Source organism: Coregonus lavaretus (assembly GCF_964263955.1).
Source record: "Coregonus lavaretus genome assembly, contig: HAP1_SCAFFOLD_1046, whole genome shotgun sequence".
NCBI classification, from domain to species: domain Eukaryota; kingdom Metazoa; phylum Chordata; class Actinopteri; order Salmoniformes; family Salmonidae; genus Coregonus; species Coregonus lavaretus.
The window spans coordinates 182-21,771 of NW_028159390.1; the positions used below are offsets into that span (position 1 = coordinate 182).

Here is a 21,590-nt window from a genome sequence, read left to right on the forward strand (position 1 = left end):
GAAAGTACACAGTGGCAGAATACCTGACCACTGTGACTGACCCAAACTTAAGGAAAGCTTGACTATGTACAGACTCAGTGAGCATATCCTTGCTATTGAGAAAGGCCACCGTAGGCAGACCTGGCTCTCAAGAGAAGACAGGCTACGTGCACACTGCCCACAAAATTTGGTGGAAACTGAGCTGCACTTCCTAAATTCCTGCCAAATGTTTGCTTTGGCAATGTTAACATACGTTTCCCATGCCAATACAGCCCTTAAATTGAATTGAATTGAGAGAGAGAGAGAGAGAGAGAGAGAGAGAGAGAGAGAGAGAGAGAGAGAGAGAGAGAGAGAGAGAGAGAGAGAGAGAGAGAGAGAGAGAGAGAGAGAGAGAGAGAGAGAGAGAGAAGCGCCTGCCAGGGCCAAGGGTAAGATTTGTGTTTATAAACCCCATGTAGTGGGCGGGAACACCAATTGGAGAGAGTCAGAGGGAGTGAGAGAGAGAGAGAGAGAGAGAGTGAGAGAGAGAAAGAGGGAGCGAGAGAGAGAGAGAGAGAAAGAGAAAGAGAGACAGAGAGATAGGGAGAGAGAGAGAGAGAGAGAGAGAGAGAGAGAGAGAGAGAGAGAGAGAGAGGAGGAGGAGAAGAAGCCGTGGTGGTGTCAGGTTAACAGGGGCTTGCGGAGGGGGAGCAGCTGGTTCCCCTGCATTCGTCTCCATCCCTCCATCTCGCCGTGCGCATGGACGACCACCTCAGCCTCCTGCAATCCCACCGCCTTCCGTTACCAAGACCCACCGGGACGACGCCAAACTACGGGACCGCGACACCCTTGTGAACCACAGATACACAGAGACAGACATTGATGTGATGATAGTGGTGGCGTGCGGCGGAGACAACATGTTGGAGGAGTCGGCAGCTCTACCAGGTCACCACTCTCTGGACCAGTCTGAACAAAACAAACCGGGCCACGAGTGCTGTGAGCGCGTTGTCATCAATATCTCCGGGCTGCGCTTTGAGACTCAGCTCAAGACCCTCTCCCAGTTCCCTGAGACCCTGCTGGGGGACCCCAAGAAGAGGATGAGGTAGCGTGGAACCCCATATTATCGGCATATTCAACAGCGTTTAAAAAATACATGACCTTCAACAGTGTTATCTTGTGATCAAGCCATCAATGTTATGTGATTATTGGTGTCGTAAAAATGTTAGCTAACGGGTTAGCAATTAGCAAGTTTGACATTTCAATTAGTCAAATACTACTATTATCAGCTTTTTGATAAGCGATTTAGCAAAAAGAATAAGTCCCGTATTATCGGCGTACGGCCCCCAGTTATTGGCCACCTTACTATTTTGTTCAATTACAAGATATATCCATTTAATTTTGTTCAAAAAATAGACACCAACCACGTACCAGAAGTGTTTACTAGGTAGTTGACTAGTTAGCTAGTTAGGTAAAAAATAATGACTTGCCTGTCAACTTTTCATTGCGTAGCCCGGTGCGCCCTCCTGTGGACTCTTAAGAAATGGTTCTTCACCAACATATTCAGTGTTGTAACCAAATAATGTCTCATCATTTGTTTGACAGATTCATCTTATGTTTTGAGAAGGTAGATAACAGTTGAATTCTAAAATATGAGTATTAATAATTTACATCAAATAAAACTTTAATTTCAGTTATGTGCATTCAGTGGTTCAATAAATATATATATTATATTTTTGACATTTATTTTTTTGTACAAATTAATAATTTAATATGAACACAAACAAAACAAACAATTAAATCTCGACCTCCATCCTTATATTGTCACAAAAATCCCAATAATAATCCAGCTCCACCGCTACCTCTGGATCCCACTGCTCACACCTGCAGTGGAACCAGTGCTGACAGAAGTCACAGCACACCCATAGCACCTCGGATCTACACTCCTGAGAGGAGCTTGCAGGCGGATCACGCTCCCCACAGCGAGCACAGCAGGTGGTGTCTTCTTTTATAAAAAATAAAATAATACAAATTGATTAATATGGTTTTGCAAAATGTAGAAGTTCTTCAGCAACAATAGTAATTGATACAACTGAGAGAGAGAGAAAAACAGATGAAGTACCTGAGAGTGGTGCCATGGTGGCGTGACCGACGTGACCGGTGGAGCTTTTCTCTTTTCTGTTTTCTGTTCTGCAGTTTGAGAAAAAGTACTGTTAGACAGAGCATGTTTCATGAAAACCCTTTTCAACTTTTTTACATCAATACCTCTGGAGGAAGCTGCAGAGGTTTTGGAGGAGGTGGTGATGATTGAGGGCTGGTGCTATGTACTGTAGATATGTAAAGAGAGATAAAAAATTGTACATTGCTGTTTTATAAAACAGTTAACAAACAGTCTTTTTTTCGTAATTTAACATGTGTTTACCTGTGGAGGTGGCGGTATTCAAATTGCAGGGGGCATGGACACCAGACGAGGCTGCTATGGTGGTGTGACCAGGGGAGTCTGAGGAGGCAGTTGGTACAGAGGAGGCCGTGTTGGTGGTGACAGACAGTGGGGGCTGGTGTGCATCGTGGTGGTGGTGGACAAAACCGCCGACGATGGCTTGGAGGAGCTGGTGTTTGTAATGGTGGGGTTGAGGGGCCGACGATGGTGTGGCCGGGAAAGTAGGCACGTGGCCTTCTTCTGCAGCTGGGGACTCCGATGGCTCCTTCAGGTGTTGCACACTGGGAGGCACTGGCAGTGGTGATGCAGCTGTCAGGAGTGGTTCCAGCAGGGGGTCTTGCAGAGGCGATGGCGTCAATGGTCTCATCCATGGCAGCCCTCTCCTGTGCCCTCTGTGTTCTGAGGGCTGCCCGACGCTCTTTCTCCTCTGCCTCGGCCCTCTCCTTCTCACCCCTCTCCTGCCACTGGCGCGTGTATTCCTCCCCGGTGAGGCACGTGGCGACCACAGGGAGTCTTCTGTATCGGTCCAGCCGATACTTCAGGACAGTAAGGATGTGCCCCAGGTCCTTCGCTATCACCTCTATTAGGGGGTGCTCTTCTAGAGCTAGGCCTGGGAATGGAGCATGGACTGGGACAGGAGATGGGGCTGAGGGTCCTCCTGTGGTCGTTGGGGAGGAGGTGATGATGGATGGCACAGTGCTGCTGGTTCCAGGAGAGGCGGTGGTGGGACTCAGTAGGGACCGAGACGGAATTAAAAAAAAAAAAAAAAAAAGGGAAGAGGCCACACTTCTTAAACCCTTCCACCACATAGCGCATGTCCTTGCATCGCTGGTACGGGTAGTACTCTGGCAAATTCGGATTTGTTTACCATGTAGGAGTGGTCAAAATGGCTAAGGTCTCCAGCTACCTTGGAGAACTCAGCCTTTAAAGGGCCAAAGTATGCCACGTCCAGCGGCTGCAGGACATGGGTGCAGTGTGGTGGAAGACAAAGAAGTATAACCCCTTCCCTTAGTGCCGCCGCGAGCACCTCCGGGTCCATGTGGCTCTTGTGCCCATCGAAGAGGAGAAGGAGAGGGCGCTCCTTCACTGGATGCTTAATGAAGTGCATAAACCACTTCCTGAACAGGTCCCGTCAATGTAGCCACTGCTAGCCAGGGGGGGGGGCCTCCCAGTGTGTAGTGGCCACCGGGGAAACACTTGGGGTAGATGATAAATGGGGGGACGTCCTCCCCAGCTGCATTGAAGCAGGCCAGCACTGTGATGTGCTCCTTGGTCCCCGGAGCCTGCTGGTACACGTGTTTTGCGCCCGGGGAGCCAGCACTTTGTGCCTGCTCTGGTCGCTACGAAACCCAGACTCATCGCAGTTATAGATTTGTCTGGGTTTCTCCCTCAACCCACTCTCCTCCAAGTGCTTCTCATAAGAAGTTAAGAATGTGTCCATCGTCGGACACACTCAGCTCTCCCCCTGTCCAGGGTGTCCGGCCTCCTCATGCTCAGGTTCTTGTGCCTCCTCCTGAACATTTCCCACCACCTCTTCCCCAGTGGTGGGATTGTTTCCCCTGGGTGCCGAAACCTACAATAGAATATAATATATAATTGTCCATCCAGGATGAAAATGTTTGTTTTGGCATCATCATACACATCCACATTTACATCACACACATTGCGAACAGTCAGTCCACCAATCTACATACATAAATACAGAGAACACCAAATACCTGCGTATTTTGTCTGCGTATTTCATCAGCCTCTGTCTGGTGAAGGGGAACCCATGGCTGGCGCAGTAGATACAGTACTGCACCAGAGAATTTTCATCCTCTCGTGCAAGCAATGTGGGTGGTCCACTGCGACAACCATGGGTCACCCGGCCGCTCAGCCTGTCCGCCAGGGTCTGCCGAGGTACACCATGCACCTTGGTAGATAAGAAAAGAAAACTGTTACTAGCAGATAAAATTCACATACACATGGTAATCTCCTAAAAACAAAAGATGCCTAACCTGGCAGCCTGGCGGATAGCCATCCCTGCCCCGCAGTCCTCCATGGCATGGAACATGTCCACCTCACTCCACTTCTTCCTCTTGACTTTCTCCATGCTGTGGTGTTAATACATGTAGCTAAATAACTTGGCATACTATACACATTTTAGAAAGTTAACTCAATCTGAATATGTATAAACATGTACATTTCAAAGCTAAGGCATTGAAAGGTGATGAAAGTTTTCACAATAACTGAAAGTGTACCCACGTTTTTTGTTTGATGTTATCTGTAGTGAAAATTAGTGTCCCAATTAGTTTAATATTGATGCATACATTGTACAATTTGACTAAATACTGCCTCTATGTAGCTGTTGTAAGATTAAACATAACCAACAGTGATAGGTGTCAAAAAGTTAATGGTTCAACGTTCCAAATACATTTTTGCAGATTGTGCAAAACGCCTCCGTCAGAGGACTCCAATTTTGATACGGTAAACTTAACAACATTCCGCTGTTTTCGTGATATGTATTATCTAACACTTACAATTTCTTTCCTTTTTGCTGTCTTAGCAGTTCTATCAACATTTAGCAACTAAGCTAGTAACATTAGAAAATCCGTTAGCTATATTTCAGAGGTAAAAAGATTATTATAAATTATGTGTGGTCTGTCGCGTAGTCGAATTTTACAATATGCAGCGTGTCCCACAAAATGTGTACATTTTTGAAAACGCTCAAAACCTAACTTAACTTACACAAATTGCACTGAAAATCGGTGGTCAGCTAGCTAGAAGGGTGTCGTTAGTCGCAAAACTTACCGTTCTTTTCCAGGCCATTTAAATGTTGAGCTCGAGGTGATTTAGTCCTCCAACCACTAGAGAGTGTCAGAGATTAGGGGGAAATTAGCTAACTATACCACTTATACAGTGCCCTCCACAATTATTGGCACCCCTGTTTAAGATGTGGTCGAGGACTTCCAAAAATTCTCCTTTTTTTTAAACAACATAGAACCCAAATGCAAAAAAATTGAAAAATCCAACCTTTTATTTAAGTACATTACTTTGGTGTAAAAAAAAAAAATCACACATTTAGAAAAGAAAAAACTTGAAATCATGTGTCCCACAATTATTGGCACCCCTGATGTTAATACTTTGTACAACCCCCTTTTGCCAACAAGACAGCACTTAATCTCCTCCTATAACATTTCACAAGATTGGAGAACACAGAGAGAGGGATCTTTGACCATTCTTCTTTGCACAATCTTTCTAAATCATCCAGTGTCCTGGGTCCTCTCTTATGCACTCTCCTCTTTAGCTCGCCCCACAGGTTTTCGATTGGGTTGAGGTCTGGGGACTGAGATGGCCATGGGAGGACCTTGAGTTTGTGACTGCTGAACCATTTTTGTGTAGATTTTGCCACATGTTTTGGATCATTATCCTGCTGAAAGACCCAATGACGACCCATCTTCATCTTTCTGGCAGAGGCCATCAGGTTTTTATTTAAAATGTCCTGGTAGTTCAAAGTGTTCATAATGCCATGCACCCTAACAAGGTTCCCAGGGCCTTTGGAAGAGAAACAGGCCCACAGCATCACAGATCCTCCACCATACTTCACGGTGGGCATGAGGTGCTTTTCGGCATACTCATCTTTTGTTTTACGCCAGACCCACTTAGAGTGTTTGTTGCCAAAAAGCTCAATCTTAGTCTCATCTGACCAAAGCACACGATCCCAGTTGAAGTCCCAGTGCCGCTTAGCAAACTCCAGACGTTTACGTTTGTGAGTGTTAGTGAGAAAAGGCTTTTTCCTTGCATGCCTCCCAAACAGCTTGTTGGCATGTAGAGAACGTCTGATGGTTGTTTTGGAGACTTTGTGACCCCAAGATGCCACTCTTTGATGCAATTCTGTGACAGTGAGCTTAGGACTTTTTTTTTACTTCTCTTACCATCCTCCTCACTGTGCGTTGTGGCAAGATAAACTTGGGACCTCTTCCAGCCTTGTTTGTCACTGTTCCAGTTGTTTTAAACTTCTTAATGATTCCTCTGACTGTAGATACGGGCAAGTTAAGGCGAGTGGCTATTTTCTTGTAGCCATTGCCTGACTTATGAAGGTCGACACAAATCTGCCTTACTTGAATGGTGTGTTCTCTTGTCTTTGCCATGTTGACAAATGGGTAAGAGAATTAGGCCTCTGTGTCACGTCATATTTATACCCCAGGGAAACAGGAAGTCATGAATTACTAATTAAAAGTTCCTAGATACCCTGACCAACTTTAGCAACTACAGAAAAATATATTTTAAAAAAATTCAATTAAAATTTTCAGCGGAATTGTTAGGGGTGCCAATAATTGTGGGACACATGATTTCAAGTTTTTTTTTTTCTAAATATGTGATTTTTATTTTTACCACCAAAGTAATGTACTTAAAAAAAAGGTTGGATTTTTCTCTTTTTTTGCATTTGGGTTCTATGTTGTTTAAAAAAATAGGAAAATTTTTGGACGTCCTCGACCATATCTTAAACAGGGGTGCCAATAATAGTGGAGGGCACTGTATATGTAATTATGCTGTATTGATGTTAACCCTAACTCTAACCCCAAGAAGCGGTTGAGTTAACTATACCACTTATATATGTAATTATCCTGTATTGATGTTAACCCTAACTCTAACCCCAAGAAGAGGTTGAGTTAACTATACCACTTATATATGTAATTATCCTGTATTGATGTTAACCCTAACTCTAACCCCAAGAAGAGGTTGCGTTAACTATACCACTTATATATATGTAATTATCCTGTATTGATGTTAACCCTAACTCTAACCCCAAGAAGAGGTTGAGTTAACTATACCACTTATATATGTAATTATCCTGTATTGATGTTAACCCTAACTCTAACCCCAAGAAGAGGTTGAGTTAACTATACCACTTATATATATGTAATTATCCTGTATTGATGTTAACCCTAACTCTAACCCCAAGAAGAGGTTGAGTTAACTATACCACTTATATATGTAATTATCCTGTATTGATGTTAACCCTAACTCTAACCCCAAGAAGAGGTTGAGTTAACTATACCACTTATATATGTAATTATCCTGTATTGATGTTCACCCTAACTCTAACCCCAAGAAGAGGTTGAGTTAGGGAAGGACTTAGTATTTACTCTTTACTGGTTACTATGTATTGTGTTGTCTTAATGTGTGTATTGTCTGCTGCAGACAATTAATCAATTAAGTAGTAATATATCAATTTATTTCTGTCTCTCTCTGTCTCTGTTTCTGTCTCTCTCTGTCTCTGTTTCTGTCTCTCTCCGTCTCTGTTTCTGTCTCTCTCTGTCTCTGTTTCTGTCTCTCTCTGTCTCTTTCTTTGTCGCTCTGTCTGTCTGTCTGTTAATCAATAAAGAATGACTTCATATTTATGTATGTCTCTCTCCCTGTCTTTATCTATCCCCCCTCTCTCTCTCTCTCTCCAGGTACTTTGACCCTCTGAGGAACGAGTATTTCTTTGACAGGAACCGGCCCAGTTTCGATGCCATCTTGTATTACTACCAGTCAGGCGGGCGCATCAGGAGACCCGCCAACGTGCCCATAGACATCTTCTCAGAGGAGATCCGCTTCTACGAGCTGGGAGAAGAGGCAATGGAGAAGTTCAGAGAGGACGAGGGTTTTATAAAGGAAGAGGAGAGACCACTACCTGACAATGAGCTGCAAAGAAAGGTGTGGTTGTACTTATTTTGTATCTTGAATGTTGTTTTTCTTTTCCCTAGCTTTCGCTTTAGTTCATCAATTACATATGGTAATGAATTGAGTCACTTCCTGTTAGAGTTGTGAAATAAACCTGTTTGTCCACACTATTCTCTGTCACCCTCATGAAGGCCTTTGAGGCAACGACGCCTCAGTGTGTTTGTTATGCTAGCTGTACATAAGCTGTAACAAATAAAGGCTTTTTAATTTTTCCATGCGTGACTGCCTTGATCACTTCTTGAGGTTTTTTGCACAAATGCTTTTTATGGGGCATTGTTTGCTATCCAGCATGAACTTCAGTTTGTGCTCCATCTTGTGTAAACTAATACAGTATATCTCCTCTGGTCTTAAAGGTGTGGTTAATACAGTATATCATATCTTAAAGGTGTGGTTAATACAGTATATCGTATCACAAAGGTGTGGTTAATACAGTATGTCTTCTCTTATCTTAAAGGTGTGGTTAATATAGTATATCTCCTCTGGTCTTAAAGGTGTGGTTAATACTGTATATCTCCTCTTAAAGGTGTGGTTAATACAGTATATATCCTCTTAAAGGTGTGGTTAATACAGTATATCTCCTCTCCTCTTAAAGGTGTGGTTAATACAGTATATCTCCTCTTAAAGGTGTGGTTAATACAGTATATCTCCTCTCATCTTAAAGGTGTGGTTAATACAGTATATCTCATCTTAAAGGTGTGGTTAATAAAGTATATCTCCTCTTAAAGGTGTGGTTAATACAGTATATCTCCTCTTAAAGGTGTGGTTAATACAGTATATCTCCTCTTAAAGGTGTGGTTAATACAGTATATATCCTCTTAAAGGTGTGGTTAATACAGTATATCTCATCTTAAAGGTGTGGTTAATACAGTATATCTCCTCATAAAGGTGTGGTTAATACAGTATATCTCATCTTAAAGGTGTGGTTAATACAGTATATCTCCTCTCCCCTTAAAGGTGTGGTTAATACAGTATATATCCTCTTAAAGGTGTGGTTAATACAGTATATATCCTCTTAAAGGTGTGGTTAATACAGTATATCTCATCTTAAAGGTGTGGTTAATACAGTATATCTCCTCTCATCTTAAAGGTGTGGTTAATACAGTATATCTCATTTTAAAGGTGTGGTTAATACAGTATATATCCTCTTAAAGGTGTGGTTATTACAGTATATATCCTCTCATCTTGAAGGTGTGGTTAATACAGTATGTCTCATCTTAAAGGTGTGGTTAATACAGTATATCTCCTCTTAAAGGTGTGGTTAATACAGTATATCTCCTCTCATCTTAAAGGTGTGGTTAATACAGTATATCTCCTCTCATCTTAAATGTGTGTTTAATACAGTATATCTCCTCTTAAAGGTGTTGTTAATACAGTATATCTCTTCTCCTCTTAAAGGTGTGGTTAATACAGTATATCTAATCTTAATGGTGTGGTTAATACAGTATATCTCCTCTTAAAGGTGTGGTTAATACAGTATATCTGCTCTTAAAGGTGTGGTTAATACAGTATATCTCCTCTCATCTTAAAGGTGTGGTTAATACAGTATATCTCATCTTAAAGGTGTGGTTAATACAGGATATCTCATCTTAAAGGTGTGGTTAATACAGTATATCTCCTCTCATCTTAAAGGTGTGGTTAATACAGTATATCTCATCTTAAAGGTGTGGTTAATAGAGTATATATCCTCTTAAAGGTGTGGTTAATACAGTATATCTCCTCTTAAAGGTGTGGTTAATACAGTATATCTCCTCTCATCTTAAAGGTAGGTTAGTACAGTATATCTCCTCTTAAAGGTGTGGTTAATACAGTATATCTCTTCTCATCTTAAATGTGTGGTTAATACAGTATAACTCCTCTTAAAGATGTGGTTAATACAGTATATCTCCTCTCCTCTTAAAGGTGTGGTTAATACAGTATATCTAATCTTAATGGTGTGGTTAATACAGTATATATAATATAATATAATATGACATTTAGACGATTTTATCCAAAGCGACTTACAGTCATGCGTGCATAAATTTTTTTTTTTGTGTATGGGTGGTCCCGGGGATCGAACCCACTACCTTGGCGTTACAAGCGCCGTGCTCTACCAGCTGAGCTACAGAGGACACATATCTCCTCTCATCTTAAAGGTTTGGTTAATACAGTATATCTCATCTTAAAGGTGTGGTTAATACAGTATATCTCCTCTTAAAGGTGTGGTTAATACAGTAAATCTCCTCTCATCTTAAAGGTGTGGTTAATACAGTATATCTCATCTTAAATGTGTGGTTAATACAGTATATCTCCTCTTAAAGGTGTGGTTAATACAGTATATCTGCTCTTAAAGGTGTGGTTAATACAGTATATCTCCTCTCCTCTTAAAGGTGTGGTTAATACAGTATATATCTTCTCTCATCTTAAAGGTGTGGTTAATACAGTATATCTCATTTTAAAGGTGTGGTTAATACAGTATATCTCATCTTAAAGGTGTGGTTAATACAGTATATTTCCTCTCAAATTAAAAGTGTGGTTAATACAGTATATCTCATCTTAAAGGTGTGGTTAATACAGTATACCTCCCCTTAAAGGTGTGGTTAATACAATATATATCCTCTTAAAGGTGTGGTTAATACAGTATATCTCCTCTTAAAGGTGTGGTTAATACAGTATATCTCATCTCATTATAAAGGTGTGGTTAATACAGTATATCTCCTCTTAAAGGTGTGGTTAATACAGTATATCTCATCTCATCTTAAAGGTGTGGTTAACACAGTATATCTCCTCTCATCTTAAAGGTGTGGTTAATACAGTATATCTCCTCTTAAAGGTGTGGTTAATACATTATATATCATCTAACAGGTATGGTTAGTACAGTATATCTCCTCTTAAAGGTGTGGTTAATACAGTATATATCTTCTCTCATCTTAAAGGCGTGGTTAATACAGTATATCTCATTTTAAAGGTGTGGTTAATACAGTATATCTCCTCTTAAAGGTGTGGTTAATACCATATATCTCCTCTCAACTTAAAGGTGTGGTTAATACAGTATATCTCATCTTAAAGGTGTGGTTAATACAGTATATCTCCTCTTAAAGGTGTGGTTAATACAGTATATATCCTCTTAAAGGTGTGGTTAATACAGTATATCTCCTCTTAAAGGTGTGGTTAATACAGTATATCTCCTCTCATCTTAAAGGTATGGTTAGTACAGTATATCTCCTCTTAAAGGTGTGGTTAATACAGTATGTATCCTCTCATCTTAAATGTGTGGTTAATACAGTATATCTCCTCTTAAAGGTGTGGTTAATACAGTATATCTCCTCTCCTCTTAAAGGTGTGGTTAATACAGTATATCTAATCTTACTGGTGTGGTTAATACAGTATATCTCCTCTCATCTTAAAGGTTTGGTTAATACAGTATATCTCATCTTAAAGGTGTGGTTAATACAGTATATCTCCTCTTAAAGGTGTGGTTAATACAGTATATCTCCTCTTAAAGGTGTGGTTATTACAGTATATCTCCTCTCATCTTAAAGGTGTGGTTAATACAGTATATCTCCTCATAAAGTTGTGGTTAATACAGTATATCTCCTCTCCCCTTAAAGGTGTGGTTAATACAGTATATCTCATTTTAAAGGTGTGGTTAATACAGTATATCTCCTCTTAAAGGTGTGGTTAATACAGTATATCTGCTCTTAAAGGTGTGGTTAATACAGTATATCTCCTCTCATCTTAAAGGTGTGGTTATTACAGTATCTCTCATCTTAAAGGTGTGGTTAATACAGTATATCTCATCTTAAAGGTGTGGTTAATACAGTATATCTCCTCTTAAAGGTGTGGTTAATACAGTATATCTCCTCTTAAAGGTGTGGTTAATACAGTATATCTCCTCTTAAAGGTGTGGTTAATACAGTATATCTCCTCTCATCTTAAAGGTGTAGTTAATACAGTATGTCTCATCTTAAAGGTGTGGTTAATACAGTATATCTCCTCTTAAAGGTGTGGTTAATACAGTATATCTCATCTCTTCTTAAAGGTGTGGTTATTACAGTATATCTCCTCTCATCTTAAAGGTGTGGTTAATACAGTATATCTCCTCATAAAGGTGTGTCTAATACAGTATATCTCCTCTCCTCTTAAAGGTGTGGTTAATACAGTATATCTCCTCTCCTCTTAAAGGTGTGGTAAATACAGTATATCTCCTCTCCCCTTAAAGGTGTGGTTAATACAGTATATATCCTCTCATCTTAAAGGTGTGGTTAATACAGTATATCTCCTCTTAAAGGTGTGGTTAATACAGTATATCTCACCTCCTCTTAAATGTGTGGTTAGTACAGTATATCCAATCTTAAAGGTGTTCATTAATACAGTATATCTCCTCTCCTCTTAAAGGTGTGGTAAATAAAGTATATCTCCTCTCCTCTTAAAGGTGTGGTTAATACAGTATATCTCCTCTCCCATTAAAGGTGTGGTTAATACAGTATATCTCCTCTCCTCTTAAAGGTGTGGTTAATACAGTATATCTCCTCTCCCCTTAAAGGTGTGGTTAATACAGTATATCTCCTCTCATCTTAAAGGTGTGGTTAATACAGTATATCTCCTCTTAAAGGTGTGGTTAATACAGTATATCTCCTCTCCTCTTAAAGGTGTGGTTAATACAGTATATCTCCTCTTAAAGGTGTGGTTAATACAGTATATCTCCTCTCATCTTAAAGGTGTGGTTAATAGAGTATATCTCCTCTCCTCTTAAAGATGTGGTTAATACAGTATATATCCTCTTAAAGGTGTGGTTAATACAGTATATCTCCTCTCCTCTTAAAGGTGTGGTTAATTCAGTATATCTCCTCTTCTCTTAAAGGTGTGGTTAATACAGTATATCTCCTCTCATCTTAAAGGTGTGGTTAATACAGTATATCTCCTCTCATCTTAAAGGTGTGGTTAATACAGTATATCTCCTCTTAAAGGTGTGGTTAATACAGTATATCTCCTCTCCTCTTAAAGGTGTGGTTAATACAGTATATCTCCTCTCATCTTAAAGGTGTGGCTAAAACAGTATATCTCCTCTCATCTTAAAGGTGTGGTTAATACAGTATATCTCATCTTAAAGGTGTGGTTAATACAGTATATATCCTCTTAAAGGTGTGGTTAATACAGTATATCTCGTCTTAAAGGTGTGGTTAATACAGTATATCTCCTCTTAAAGGTGTGGTTAATACAGTATATCTCCTCTCCTCTTAAAGGTGTGGTTAATTCAGTATATATCCTCTCCTCTTAAAGGTGTGGTTAATACAGTATATCTCCTCTCATCTTAAAGGTGTGGTTAATACAGTATATCTCCTCTCATCTTAAAGGTGTGGTTAATACAGTAAATCTCCTCTTAAAGTTGTGGTTAATACAGTATATCTCCTCTCCTCTTAAAGGTGTGGTTAATACAGTATATCTCCTCTCCTCCTAAAGGTGTGGTTAATACAGTATATCTCATCTTAAAGGTGTGGTTAATACAGTAAATATCCTCTTAAAGGTGTGGTTAATACAGTATATCTCGTCTTAAAGGTGTGGTTAATACAGTATATCTCCTCTTAAAGGTGTGGTTAATACAGTATATCTCATCTCCTCTTAAAGGTGTGGTTAATACAGTATATCTCATCTTAAAGGTGTGGTTAATACATTATATCTCCTCTTAAAGGTGTGGTTAATACAGTACATCTCCTCTTAAAGTTGTGGTTAATACAGTATACTTCCTATCCTCTTAAAGGTGTGGTTAATACAGTATATCTCATCTCCTCTTAAAGGTGTGGTTATACCAGTATATCTCCTCTCATCTTAAAGGTGTGGTTAATACAGTATATCTTCTCATAAAGGTGTGGTTAATACAGTATGTCTCATCTCCTCTTAAAGGTGTGGTTAATACAGTATATCTCATCTTAAAGGTGTGGTTAATACAGTATATCTCCTCTCCTCTTAACTGTGTGGTAAATACAGTAAATCTCCTCTCCTCTTAAAGGTGTGGTTAATACAGTATATCTCCTCTCCCCTTAAAGGTGTGGTTAATACAGTATATCTCCTCTCATCTTAAAGGTGTGGTTAATACAGTATATCTCCTCTTAAATGTGTGGTTAATACAGTATATCTCCTCTCCTCTTAAAGGTGTGGTTAATACAGTATATCTCATCTGAAAGGTGTGGTTAATACAGTATATCTCCTCTTAAAGGTGTGGTTAATACAGTATATCTCCTCTCCTCTTAAAGGTGTGGTTAATACAGTATATCTCCTCTCCCCTTAAAGGTGTGGTTAATACAGTATATCTCCTCTCATAATAATAATAATATAATATAATATAATAATATAATAATAATAATATAATATAATATATAATAATATAATATAATAATAATATATAGTATATCTCATCTTAAAGGTGTGGTTAATACAGTATATCTCCTCTCCTCTTAAAGGTGTGGTTAATACAGTATATCTCCTCTCCTCCTAAAGGTGTGGTTAATACAGTATATCTCCTCTCATCTTAAAGGTGTGGCTAATACAGTATATCTCCTCTCATCTTAAAGGTGTGGTTCATACAGTATATCTCATCTTAAAGGTGTGGTTAATACAGTATATATCCTCTTAAAGGTGTGGTTAATACAGTATATCTCATCTTAAAGGTGTGGTTAATACAGTATATCTCCTCTTAAAGGTGTGGTTAATACAGTATATCTCCTCTCCCCTTAAAGGTGTGGTTAATACAGTATATCTCATCTTAAAGGTGTGGTTAATACAGTATGTCTCATCTTAAAGGTGTGGTTAATACAGTACATCTCCTCTTAAAGTTGTGGTTAATACAGTATATTTCCTCTCCTCTTAAAGGTGTGGTTAATACAGTATATCTCATCTCCTCTTAAAGGTGTGGTTATTACAGTATATCTCCTCTCATCTTAAAGGTGTGGTTAATACAGTATATCTCCTCATAAAGGTGTGGTTAATACAGTATATCTCCTATCCTCTTAAAGGTGTGGTTAATACAGTATATCTCATCTTAAAGGTGTGGTTAATACAGTATATCTCCTCTCCTCTTAATGGTGTGGTAAATACAGTAAATCTCCTCTCCTCTTAAAGGTGTGGTTAATACAGTATATATCCTCTCCCCTTAAAGGTGTGGTTAATACAGTATATCTCCTCTCATCTTAAATGTGTGGTTAATATAGTATATCTCCTCTTAAAGGTGTGGTTAATACAGTATATCTCCTCTCCTCTTAAAGGTGTGGTTAATACAGTATATCTCATCTTAAAGGTGTGGTTAATACAGTATATCTCCTCTTAAAGGTGTGGTTAATACAGTATATCTCCTCTCCCCTTAAAGGTGTGGTTAATACAGTATATCTCCTCTCATAATAATAATAATATAATATAATATAATAATATAATAATATAATAATAATAATATAATATAATATAATATAATATAATATATAATAATATAATATAATAATAATATATAGTATATCTCATCTTAAAGGTGTGGTTAATACAGTATATCTCCTCTTAAAGGTGTGGTTAATACAGTATATCTCCTCTCCTCTTAAAGGTGTGGTTAATACAGTATATCTCATCTTAAAGGTGTGGTTAATACAGTATATCTCCTCTTAAAGGTGTGGTTAATACAGTATATCTCCTCTCATCTTAAAGGTGTGGTTAATACAGTATATCTCCTCTTAAAGGTGTGGTTAATACAGTATATCTCCTCTTAAAGGTGTGGTTAATACAGTATATCTCCTCTCATCTTAAAGGTGTGGTTAATACAGTATATCTCCTCTCCTCTTAAAGGTGTGTGTCACGCCCTGGCTCTGGGGACTCTAGTATGTTGAGCCAGTGTGTGAGTTTTCATTAGTGTTCGTTCTAGTATTGTGTTTCTATGTTGGCCAGTGTGGTTCTCAATCAGAGGCAACGTGAATCAGCTTTTGCTTGTTGTCTCTGATTGGGAACCATACTTAGTCAGCCTGTTTCCCACAGTATGGTGTGGGATCTTGTTCCTTTTGGTTTGTGTTTGTACCGTAGGACTTCACGTATCGTTTGTTGTTTTGTTCGTGTAACATTAATAAAATGCATGTTCACCTTCCACGCTGCGCCTTGGTCCTCCTCTGTATACGACGAGCGTGACAGAAGATCCCACCAGAACTGGACCAAGCAGCGGGTCCAGGAGCCATCGCCAGGGAAATTTCTAGCGGATATCCAGCGCCTCCTCGACTGGGTCAAGCCGTGTGAGCAAGAGAGGGGCTTGACTTGGAAGCAGAAGGGCGAAAGGCTAGCGAGAGATTTGGAGACCTGGTCCACGGGAAGGAGAGAAGCCCAGAACATTTTTAGGGGGGGGCTCACGCCGTGGACGACGGGGCAGCAGGAGACCGCGATAGAGTGGCCCAGCGGGTTGGCAGAGGAGGCCGCCAGGTTACGGGGGCCACTGGTCAAAAAGGGGAAGGAAGGTGTAGAGGCACGGCGAGAGGTACTGGGGTGTGTTACCAGTCCGGTCCGGCCCGTTCCTGATCCCTGCGTAGGGCCAGTGGTGTGTGTCCCCAGTACGGTCCGGTCTGTTCCTGTCCCTTGCACCGAGCCTGTGGTGCACGTCGCCAGCCCAGTCCGGTCCATTCCTGCTCTCCGCACCAAGTCAGTGGTGCGCTTCGTCAGCCCGGTCCGGCCCGCTCCTGCTCCCCGCACCAAGCCAATGGTGCGCGTCGCCAGCCCGGCCCGGCCTGTTCCGGCTCCCCCGCACCAAGCCAATGGTGCGCGTCGCCAGCCCGGCCCGGCCTGTTCCTGCTCCCCGCACCAAGCCTTTGGTGCGCGTCGCCAGCCCGGTCCGGCCCGTTCCTGCTCCACCGGTGCCTGGTCCGGCACCGGTCAGCTGCTTCACGCCGGAGCTAGAGCAATCCGCTCCACCAGTGTGCAGTCCAGCTCCGGCCAGCGGGGCCAGACCGGACATGGGGTACTTTGGGGGGTTGGAGAGGGAGTGGGGATCAGGCCCGGAGCCGGATCCGCCGCCAAGGCGGAGTGCCCACCCGGTCCCTCCCCTGTGGTGTTTGGTTGGCGCGGCCGGAGTCCGCGCCTTTGGGGGGGGGGGGGTACTGTCACGCCCTGGCTCTGGGGACTCTAGTATGTTGAGCCAGGGTGTGAGTTTTCATTTGTGTTCGTTCTAGTATTGTGTTTCTATGTTGGCCAGTGTGGTTCTCAATCAGAGGCAACGTGAATCAGCTGTTGCTTGTTGTCTCTGATTGGGAACCATACTTAGTCAGCCTGTTTCCCACAGTATGGTGTGGGATCTTGTTCCTTTTGGTTTGTGTTTGTACCATAGGACTTCACGTATCGTTTGTTGTTTTGTTCGTGTAACATTAATAAAAAGCATGTTCACCTTCCACGCTGCGCCTTGGTCCTCCTCTGTATACGACGATCGTGACAGTGTGGTTAATACAGTATATCTGCTCTCCTCTTCAAGGCGTGGTTAATACAGTATATCTGCTCTCCTCTTAAAGGTGTGGTTAATACAGTATATCTCCTCTCCCCTTAAAGGTGTGGTTAATACAGTATATCTGCTCTCCTCTTCAAGGCGTGGTTAATACAGTATATCTGCTCTTAAAGGTGTGGTTAATACAGTATATCTGCTCTTAAAGGTGTGGTTAATACAGTATATCTGCTCTTAAAGGTGTGGTTAATACATTTACATTACATTTACGTCATTTAGCAGACGCTCTTATCCAGAGCGACTTACAAATAGGTGCATTCACCTTATAGCCAGTGGGATCACCACTTTACAATGTTATTTTATTTATTTATTTATTTATTTATTTTTGGGTTGGGGTAAGGGGGGGGTAGAAGGATTACTTTATCCTATCCCAGGTATTCCTTAAAGAGGTGGGGTTTCAAATGTCTCCGGAAGGTGGTGAGTGACTCCGCTGTCCTGGCGTCGTGAGGGAGCTTGTTCCACCATTGGGGTGCCAGAGCAGCGAACAGTTTTACTGGGCTGAGCGGGAACTATGCTTCCGCAGAGGTAGGGGAGCCAGCAGGCCAGAGGTGGATGAACGCAATGCCCTCGTTTGGGTGTAGGGACTGATCAGAACCTGAAGGTACGGAGGTGACGTTCCCCTCACAGCTCCGTAGGCAAGCACCATGGTCTTGTAGCAGATGCGAGCTTCAACTGGAAGCCAGTGGAGTGTGCGGAGGAGCGGGGTGACGTGAGAGAACTTGGGAAGGTTGAACACCAGACGGGCTGCGGCATTCTGGATGAGTTGTAGGGGTTTAATGGCAAAGGCAGGGAGCACAGCCAACAGCGAGTTGCAGTAATCCAGACGGTAGATGACAAGTGCCTGGATTAGGACCTGTGCCGCTTCCTGTGTAAGGCAGGGTCGTACTTTCCGAATGGAGGTGTGGTTAATACAGTATATCTCCTCTCATCTTAAAGGTGTGGTTAATACAGTATATCTCCTCTTAAAGGTGTGGTTAATACAGTATATCTCCTCTTAAAGGTGTGGTTAATACAGTATATCTCCTCTTAAAGGTGTGGTTAATACAGTATATCTCCTCTTAAAGGTGTGGTTAATACAGTATATCTCCTCTTAAAGGTGTGGTTAATACAGTATATCTCCTCTTAAAGGTGTGGTTAATACAGTATAACTCCTCTTAAAGGTGTGGTTAATACAGTATATCTCCTCTCCTCTTAAAGGTGTGGTTAATTCAGTATATCTCCTCTCCTCTTAAAGGTGTGGTTAATACAGTATATCTCCTCTCATCTTAAAGGTGTGGTTAATAGAGTATATCTCCTCTCATCTTAAAGGTGTGGTTAATACAGTATATCTCCTCTTAAAGGTGTGGTTAATACAGTATATCTCCTCTCCTCTTAAAGGTGTGGTTAATACAGTATATCTCCTCTCATCTTAAAGGTGTGGTTAATACAGTATATCTCCTCTTAAAGGTGTGGTTATTACAGTATATCTCATCTTAAAGGTGTGGTTAATACAGTATATCTCCTCTTAAAGGTGTGGTTAATACAGTATATCTCCTCTCCTCTTAAAGGTGTGGTTAATACAGTATATCTCCTCTTAAATGTGTGGTTAATACAGTATATATCCTCTTAAAGGTGTGGGTAATACAGTATATCTCCTCTTAAAGGTGTGGTTAATACAGTATATCTCCTCTTAAAGGTGTGGTTAATACAGTATTTCTCCTCTCCTCTTAAAGGTGTGGTTAATACAGTATATCTCCTCTCCTCTTAAAGGTGTGGTTAATACAGTATATCTCCTCTCATCTTAAAGGTGTGGCTAATACAGTATATCTCCTCTCATCTTAAAGGTGTGGTTAATACAGTATATCTCATCTTAAAGGTGTGGTTAATACAGTATATATCCTCTTAAATGTGTGGTTAATACAGTATATCTCCTCTCCTCTTAAAGGTGTGGTTAATACAGTATATCTCATCTTAAAGGTGTGGTTAATACAGTATATATCCTCTTAAAGGTGTGGTTAATACAGTATATCTCCTCTCATCTGAAAGGTGTGGTTAATACAGTATATCTGCTCTTAAAGGTGTGGTTAATACAGTATATCTCCTCTCATCTTAAAGGTGTGGTTAATACAGTATATCTCATCTCCTCTTAGAGGTGTGGTTAATACAGTATATCTCCTCTCCTCTTAAAGGTGTGGTTAATACAGTATATCTCATCTTAAAGGTGTGGTTAATACAGTATATATCCTCTCCTCTTAAAGGTGTGGCTGCTGTTTGAGTACCCTGAGAGCAGTGGTCCAGCGCGGGGGACAGCCATCGTCTCCGTCCTCGTCATCCTCATCTCCATCGTTATCTTCTGCCTGGAGACGTTACCGGAGTTCAGGGACGACCAAAAGGAGCCCGTCCCCGTGGCTCCCGTTATTAACGGCACCGAGCCGTACTTCTCCTCTCCGTTCTCTGACCCGTTCTTTGTGGTGGAGACGCTGTGCATCATCTGGTTCTCCTTCGAGCTGCTGGTCCGGTTCTTCGCCTGTCCCTCCAAGGCCACGTTCTCTAGGAACATCATGAACATCATAGATATCGTGGCCATAATACCGTATTTTATAACACTGGGCACGGAGCTGGCAGAGCAGCAGGGGAACGGGCAGCAAGCCATGTCCCTGGCCATCCTCAGGGTCATCCGGCTGGTCAGGGTGTTCAGGATCTTCAAGCTGTCCAGACATTCCAAGGGGCTCCAGATCCTGGGCCAGACCCTGAAGGCCAGCATGCGGGAGCTGGGCCTCCTCATCTTCTTCCTCTTCATCGGAGTCATCCTCTTCTCCAGCGCTGTTTACTTTGCAGAGGCCGACGACCCAGATTCCGGCTTCAGCTCCATCCCAGACGCCTTCTGGTGGGCCGTGGTCACCATGACTACCGTTGGCTATGGCGACATGCACCCAATAACCATCGGCGGGAAGATCGTCGGATCGCTCTGCGCCATCGCTGGCGTGCTGACCATCGCCCTGCCCGTCCCCGTCATCGTGTCCAACTTCAACTACTTCTACCATCGGGAGACGGAGGGGGAGGAGCAGACGCAGTACCTCCACGTGGGAAGCTGTCAGCCTCTGGCGGCCGAGACGGAGGAGGATGGGGGGATGAGGAAGAGGAGCAGCTCTTCATCGCTCAGTAAGAATGAGTACATGGTGATAGAGGAACACAGAGCACTGAATAGCAGCACCTTCAAAGAGCAGCAGAACTTCTCCACGACAACCATTGCTACCATGACAACCATGACACACAACAACACAGCGAACAGCATCAGCATTAGCAAGAAGATTTTCACGGATGTCTAGTCAATGGTGTCATAACGGACTCATGGATTAATGGACTGTCTGTAGTGCTTTAACAGATGCATTAAGCGCTTTAGGTTGTATGTGGGGAAACTCAGCTCATCCACCACCACTACCTCCTGCCCCCAGTACCTGATGGGATATGATATGAGATATATGAGATGGACATACCATCGGGCTGAACTCTGGCTGTTATAATACAACAGCCAGTATGCATTTCTGTCTGGAGACAGAGAGAGACAGTAGCTAGCTATATAACCATGTCTGGAGACAGAGAGAGACAGTAGCTAGCTATATAACCATGTCTGGAGACAGAGAGAGACAGTAGCTAGCTATATAACCATGTCTGGAGACAGAGAGAGACAGTACCTAGCTATATAACCATGTCTGGAGACAGAGAGAGACAGTAGCTAGCTATATAACCATGTCTGGAGACAGAGACAGTAGCTAGCTATATAACCATGTCTGGAGACAGAGAGAGACAGTAGCTAGCTATATAACCATGTCTGGAGACAGAGAGAGACAGTAGCTAGCTATATAACCATGTCTGGAGACAGAGAGAGACAGTAGCTAGCTATATAACCATGTCTGGAGACAGAGAGAGACAGTAGCTAGCTATATAACCATGTCTGGAGACAGAGAGAGACAGTACCTAGCTATATAACCATGTCTGGAGACAGAGAGAGACAGTAGC

The 21,590-nt window shown here is 41.7% G+C and overlaps 1 pseudogene across 1 annotated transcript; it reads left to right on the plus strand.

The window, feature by feature from the left end:
- Positions 1-717: 717 nt before the first annotated feature.
- LOC311122933 (potassium voltage-gated channel subfamily A member 3-like) lies at positions 718-20,899 on the plus strand (annotated as a pseudogene). Its single transcript has 3 exons — positions 718-1,060; positions 7,834-8,077; positions 19,829-20,899. The product of its transcript is annotated as a potassium voltage-gated channel subfamily A member 3-like (transcript).
- Positions 20,900-21,590: the final 691 nt, after the last annotated feature.